A 7500-nucleotide genomic window follows, 5' to 3' on the forward strand; every position below is an offset into this window, starting at 1 on the left:
CGTATATCGATGTCAATTCATCACACTGAAACATTTTCATCAAAAATATTACAAAAAAATACATAAATATTATTTGAACATGTAATATTGAACATTAAACAGATGGGATTACGGCCGTTAACCGCAATAACGATAACAGGGTGAACCATGTGAGATAGAGAGAGAGAGAGAGAGAGAGAGAGAGAGAGAGAGAGAGAGAGAGAGAGAGAGAGAGAGAGAGAGAGAGAGAGAGAGAGAGAGAGAGAGAGAGAGAATTTATTCAAGGTAGCACTTTCCCCAAATGATAATTTCTCAGGTAATAGTTAATTACACAATTATAAACGTAGCTTCACAGGTAACACAATATATATATATATATATATATATATATATATATATATATATATATATATATATATATATATATATATATGTATATATATATATATATATATATATATATATATATATATATATATATATATATATATATATATATATATATATAATGACGTAGAAAAAAAAATATACCAGACAACTGCATGTATCGTGCAAAAGCATTTTTTTTAATTGCCATTGATAGGCAATTTGCAGTCATGCATTCCCCCAAACTCCCGCCGTGTGATTACATGTGTTGACACACGCAACAAAAACTGTTGCATTTCAAATGCACGCAAATTTTGCGTGACACGCGCGTGATGATTCCGTGTTAAATTAGTTAACTTTCATAACTGAAGAGTGCCTGTAATGCTTGTATAATTAATTAATGCCCATACATACACACACATACACACACACAGGTGGACATTTAGTACCCATATGAGCCACAGGGACGTTAGAAAGAACTTTTTCAGTGTCAGAGTAGTTAATAAATGGTAGGAATTAGAAAGTGATGTGGTGGAGGCTGACTCCATACACAGATTCAAATTTGGGTATGATAGAGCCCAGTAGGCTCAGGAATCTGTACACCAGTTGATTGACAGTTGAGAGGCGGGACCAAAGAGCCAGAGCTCAACCCCCGCAAGCACAACTAGGTGCGTACACGCACACTCACACGCACACAGGTCCTCGCGGCCTAGCGAATAGCACTCTGGAGTCGTTGTCCTAAGTATCAATAATTCTTAGTTCATCAAGAGTCAAGAGCTATTGGTTCACCAAGAGTCAAACAACATCTGCTTCACGCTCGGAGACTTGTAAGGACCTCAGAAGACCTTCAAGAGCGGCGTCTTGGGAAAGTCGACTTTTCAAGAGTGGACAAAGAACTCTTTATTTTAACTTTCTGGCAGCCAGGAATAGCCTGTGTCTAAGACACGTCTTCTCTGGACACGTGTCACAGGATACAAGTGTCTGGTTTCGTTATTACACTATACCTGGCCAAGTTATATAAGTTACTTCTACCTGCATGGTCATCACTACACCTGTATCACCTGGTTTGACGTCCATCAACACACCTGTTTCATCGTGAGTTTCAATTCAGTCTATGTGTTTTCTCTAATTATTTGACCTATACATTTTAAGGAAGTAAAGATAGTGTTGGGATTAACTCGAATTTCAACAGAACGAATTATGAGATAGGGAAAGGGAGAAAGGGAGAGAGAGAGAGAGAGAGAGAGAGAGAGAGAGAGAGAGAGAGAGAGAGAGAGAGAGAGAGAGAGAGAGAGAGAGAGAGAGAGAGAGAGAGAGAGAAATCACCTTAAGAGAATGTCTTAGAAAGTACCCTTAATATCATGAGAGATCATACCAGAAGAAAGTACTTAGAGACAAAGTATTATGAGTGAGAATCTAAGGAGAAAGTACCTTTAAAAAGCATACCTTGTAGAAAGTACTTTTTGAGTTTCTCCCTTTGGAAAGTGCCTCTAAGAAACCTTTTAGGAACAAAGAATCTCTTCCGAAAATCTCCAAAGTAAGATTCTTTAGAAAACACACAGTGGAAATATTCTTTAGAACCCCCTCCTCCTCACCCCCCAGAGTAAAATTCTTGAGAAAAACCCCAGGGAAAGAATACCCTGATAATTCCTCCTAGGGAAAGTGTGTTGATAAGAACCTACCATAGGACAATAGCCTCGCGGGCATTATGAAAGAAAGTCTCAATAGAAAGCCTCCTGAAAGGAAAATCAGAGACTCCCGAAGGGAAAAGGCACTTAGTTAGAAAGCCTAGACTGAGCCTATATGGTTCGAATAACTCTTCAGAGCTTCACAGAGCTCAGAGCCCCCTAGGGGAAAGAACAGGAAGAACTTCTCCTTCCCTGTGACACTTTTCTCAAAGTGTTCACACAAAAAAGAGCCCAAGAAAAACACAAACAGTTTGAAGAACATCTTCCGGCAGAGATTTTCCTCCAACTAATGGCGTCAAAAGAAAAATGTTCTCGAGAGTGTAAATTTGGTGGGGTGGCAGTAACTGCAGGTGCAGCTCAGCAAACAATAACACATATCAACGAGGTTTAACACACAAATATATCACACCACAATCGCTGCACCAGATGCGGTAAACAAGAGTAAACTCGTTACACCTCTCTGAGTTGTGTTTACTCGCCACACTAATTCACCACACCAACACCCAAACTCTGATTTGGCCATTCTTTTCCACCTCATCGTTTGGGCGCGTATATAATATATATATATATATATATATATATATATATATATATATATATATATATATATATATATATATATATATATATATATATATATATATATATATTCTTGGATCCTTGTCCAAGAATCTAGAAATAACCATTATTCCTCCTAGTTTCCCGACCCATGGTCCCGCCATGGGTCGGGGCATTTCTAACTACTGGCCCTTTCTAAATGGCCAGGGAGGAGGGGGGGTGGATGCATTTCTGACGACTGTACATACCATTAGCTCGCGGTATGTACAGTCGAGAGAGAGAGAGAAAGAGATTAGCATCACCCAACTTTCCAAGATGACACGTGGGGAAGGTGTGGAAGGGGCGAAGTATGGGAGTCGGCGTTGGCCCAAGTGCCACACTTTAAGAAATATCGTCATCAATAGGCCCCACCCGTTTCTGCTGCGATTTGCAAGAAGTCATATATAAAATAGTGGTTGTCTTTTCCGTAGAGTCTAGTTATTAATATATAAGATCATTATATTTTTCACTTTTTTTTTTACTTTAAATTGAACGCAATGTAAATGCTCCATAACCGCCAGGAAGCAAAAACTAATTTACCTTGAAAAAAACATAGCTAAACACAAATCGCCTAAGAAAATTAAAACAATCCAAGATGAAACACAAGGTACCAGTTAGGAGACGAAGTCCGCCACAAAATGGACGGAGAGTCGGACTTAAGACTTGATATCACACCGAACCTGTCCCCTGAAGTCCACATCAAAGGGACATCAGCGGCGTATGCGACGCTGACTAACTGCCTTTAGAAATTTGTGTAAGAAATCATTTAGAATCTTGCATACCACGTATGTCAGACCAATCCCGGTATATGCGGCTGAAGCCCAACCATGTCAAGCATAAGACGAAGTAGCCGAAGGTTCAAAGGTATGCCACTAGACTAGTTCATGAACTACAAGGCATGAGTTACGAGAAAAGGCTGCAAGAATTGCACCTCACGTCGCTGGAAGACAAAAAGAGCTCGGCGAGACATGCTTACCACATACAAAATTATCGTGGGATTTGACATAAGAACAAAGGTAACTGCAGAAGGCCTATTGGCCCATACGAGGCAGCTCCTATCTATAACCACCCAATCCCACTCATACATGTCCAACAAAAGAAAGGGACGGATTATTGAGCACGGTTTGTACTCGTACGAGGGGACACAGGTGAAGCTGGGTACCCAAATGAGCCACAGAAACATTAAAAAGAACATTTTCAGTATCAAAGTAGTTAGTAAATGGAATGCGTTATTAAGTGATGTGGTGGAGGCTGACTCCATACACAGTTTCAAATATAGATATGAAAGCGACCAATAGGCTCAGGAACCTGTACACCAGTTGACTGACAGTTGAGAGGCGGGACCAAAGCGCCGATGCTCAACCACCGCAAGCACAATTAGGTGAGTACAAGAAAGGAGACATATGTAATGCGAGAACACTAATAAATATCCCGGAAAGGAATTAGATCCAATCTACACTGATGGTCCATTTAATCCTACTAATGGCAGGGCTGGTGCAGCATATACTGTAATTAGGAATAATGTACAAATCCACATGGGCCGTGACGAGGGTTCGAACCTACGTATGGGAACATCCCAGCCGCTGCCTTATTCGACTGAGCTACGACATGGTAAAAGAATTGGTGTTTTCATTCAAGGTGTAATGAAGTAAGGGCAAAGAGGTAGAACGGCCTATTGACAGGGCTCGAGTGCATGGGGGAATTGCGTAAAATCCTGGTTTGTGTCTCGGAGAGGCTGCAGGGTCCAAGTAAGGGCAGTAGAAATTCTGGTTGCAATTTTTTTACCATGTCGTAGCGCAGTCGATTAAGGCAGCGTCTGGGATGATCTCGGACGTAGGTTCGAACTCTCGACCGTTACGTTAACGGAACGTACATTACGAACGTTCGTACGTACTACATAGGAACGTTAGATAGAAGAACAAATCAGTGATTCTGTACACAGGTAAATTGTGGTTGAAACTGGCAATCCAAATCATGAAAGACGAAAGGAAGATGGCCGAGGGTTAAGAACCTGTAATAACGAGAATCTCACTTGGATACAAATACCCTTCGAGATCCGAGAAGGAAACAACAGCTGAGCAACGAAGCTGTTGTGGGAGTATGACGAGCATCTTCCCTCTACCTAAGATTCTGCCCACCTGAGAGGATGTTGTTGTTGTTGTTAAAGATTCGCTACCTGGAACAAAGTTCCAAGTAGCACGGGCTATGGTGAGCCCGTAGTGAGAGGATTAAATTTAGTAGAATAATGAATTCATTGAGTTAGGAAACACTTTATGTAATCTAGATATTTTTCTTAAAAGATTACACCGATGTGTACCCGCAAGATAACGTATGTTTAGGAGTTGATAAATGTTAATTTTCTTATCTGATAAACAGCGGAAGTGACAGGATGAACAACCCATCTGGGTTTCTTCCTATATGTGATGTTAAACATGCTCCTATGTACGTTCGTTCGTATGTACGTTCATGTACGAATTCATGTACGTTCACTCGCAGGGAACGCTGCGCAATAAATGTGCTCTTTAGGGCATAATTACAAATCAACCAATCATGTCAATCCTATCAAGTGGGATGGATGGGATTGATGACCCTTGCACGGGCTATCACTACAAGGGTGCAAATTGTTCACCTTTAGGTGTTCTCTGTGTCTCATTATCCACCTGTAGGATTGGTCTGGGCTTAGTTTGTAGTAATATGTTGAAAATCCTGCTTCATAAGTAGGATCTATCTTGAGGTTATCTTGAGGTTATCTTGAAATGATTTCGGGGCTTTTTAGTGTCCCCGCGGCCCGGTCCTCGACCAGGCCTCCACCCCCAGGAAGCAGCCCGTGACAGCTGACTAACACCCAGGTACCTATTTTACTGCTAGGTAACAGGGGCATAGGGTGAAAGAAACTCTGCCCATTGTTTCTCGCCGGCGCCTGGGATCGAACCCAGGACCACAGGATCACAAGTCCAGTGTGCTGTCCGCTCGGCCGACTGGCTCCCCACAAATCACAAAAATGATCACAAGATGATCACAAGATGATCACAAGATGATCACAAAAATATTATTTACTGTTTTTCTGCTGCGGGACCTTGGGGACCTTTATCCCTTGGGGACTCTCTCCTGGATACCAATCTGGGGAAGCCCTGAGCTAGGATTATCTATGGAAGACTTCCCTGTCTGGATACTAATGAGATGGGTGTAGGTACCCATCAGGGAGCCGGTCGGCCGAGCGGATAGCACGCTGGACTTGTGATCATGTGGTCTTGGGTTCGATCCCAGGCGCCGGCGAGAAACAATGGGCAGAGTTTCTTTCACCCTATGCCCCTGTTACCTAGCAGTAAAATAGGTACCTGGGTGTTAGTCAGCTCTCACGGGCTGCTTCCTGGGGGTGGAGGCCTGTTCGAGGACCGGACCGCGGGGACACTAAAAAGCCCCGAAATCATCTCAAGATAACCTCAAGATAACCCATCACCTAAAACCCTCCCCCTCCCACCGTGGGTGTAGCTACACCAATCCATTCCACCCCCCTTGTTCTGGTGCCTCTCCCTCACCCCCTCCCACATGCAGTGGATGCCCCCCTCACACGGTCGTCCCTCTCCCACCAGGGATAACCTATCCAACCAGGGTCGATCCCCCCACCAGAACCAACCTCTCCCACCGCGGTGCTGGGTCCGGGGACCCCATGAGCCGTAGTTTATATTGCATTGTCTTTTCTGGGTCACTGGAGTGCTATTGTGTGTGTGTTGTATTGTTGATGGTGACTCTAGCAGCAGCTGCGTTGCTGCCAGGTGTTGGAGTGCCAAGTATTTTTCTTCTTGTTGATATATATATATATATATATATATATATATATATATATATATATATATATATATATATATATATATATATATATTTATATATATATATATATATTGTGACAGCTATATATATATATATATATATATATATATATATATATATATATATATATATATATTGTGACAGCTATATATATATATATATATATATATATATATATATATATATATATATATATATATATATATGTCGTACCTAGTAGCCAGAACTCACTTTTTGGCCTACTATTCAAGGCCCGATTTGCCTAATAAGCCAAGTTTTCCTGAATTAATATATTTTTTCTATTTTTTTTCTTATGAAAGGATAAAGCTACCCATTTCATTATGTATGAGGTCAATTTTTTTTTATTGTAGTTAAAATTAACGTAGATATATGACCGAACCTAACCAACCCTACCTAACCTAACCTAACCTATCTTCATAGGTTAGGTTGGGTTAGGTTGTTGAAAAAGGTAGGTTAGGTTAGGTTAGGTAGGTTAGGTAGTCGAAAAAACATTAATTCATGAAAACTTGGCTTATTAGGCAAATCGGGCCTTGCATAGTAGGCTGAGAAGTGCGTTCTGGCTATTAGGTACGACATATATATATATATATATATATATATATATATATATATATATATATATATATATATATATATATATATATATATATATATTGATAGCAGTGTTTCTTGTAGGAACTTGATATTTAACATGACAAAATTAGATCAATAATTCTATCACGATTTTTTTCTATATTTCTTGGTTGAAAAATTGGTTGAAAAATTAACTCCAAAGGTTATATTTACATTTATATTATTATAATATTATATTAAGAGAGTAGAGAACCCTCACTTCTGTGAACCGAGGAAGTTCGATCTTATGCTCGAGTCCACGTCTCAAGCAGAACAAAAATGAGAAATATTAAGAGGCTCGTTCAAGGCTCTCTCTCTCTCTCTCTCGGGACGACGAATGAGAACGAGGGAGTTGTTTAGCGAGGAAGGAACGAGGTGGTTGTGCGCGGTAACAAGCGGACTTGTG

The sequence above is a fragment of the Procambarus clarkii genome, chromosome 35, assembly GCF_040958095.1.
Source record: "Procambarus clarkii isolate CNS0578487 chromosome 35, FALCON_Pclarkii_2.0, whole genome shotgun sequence".
Lineage (NCBI taxonomy): Eukaryota > Metazoa > Arthropoda > Malacostraca > Decapoda > Cambaridae > Procambarus > Procambarus clarkii.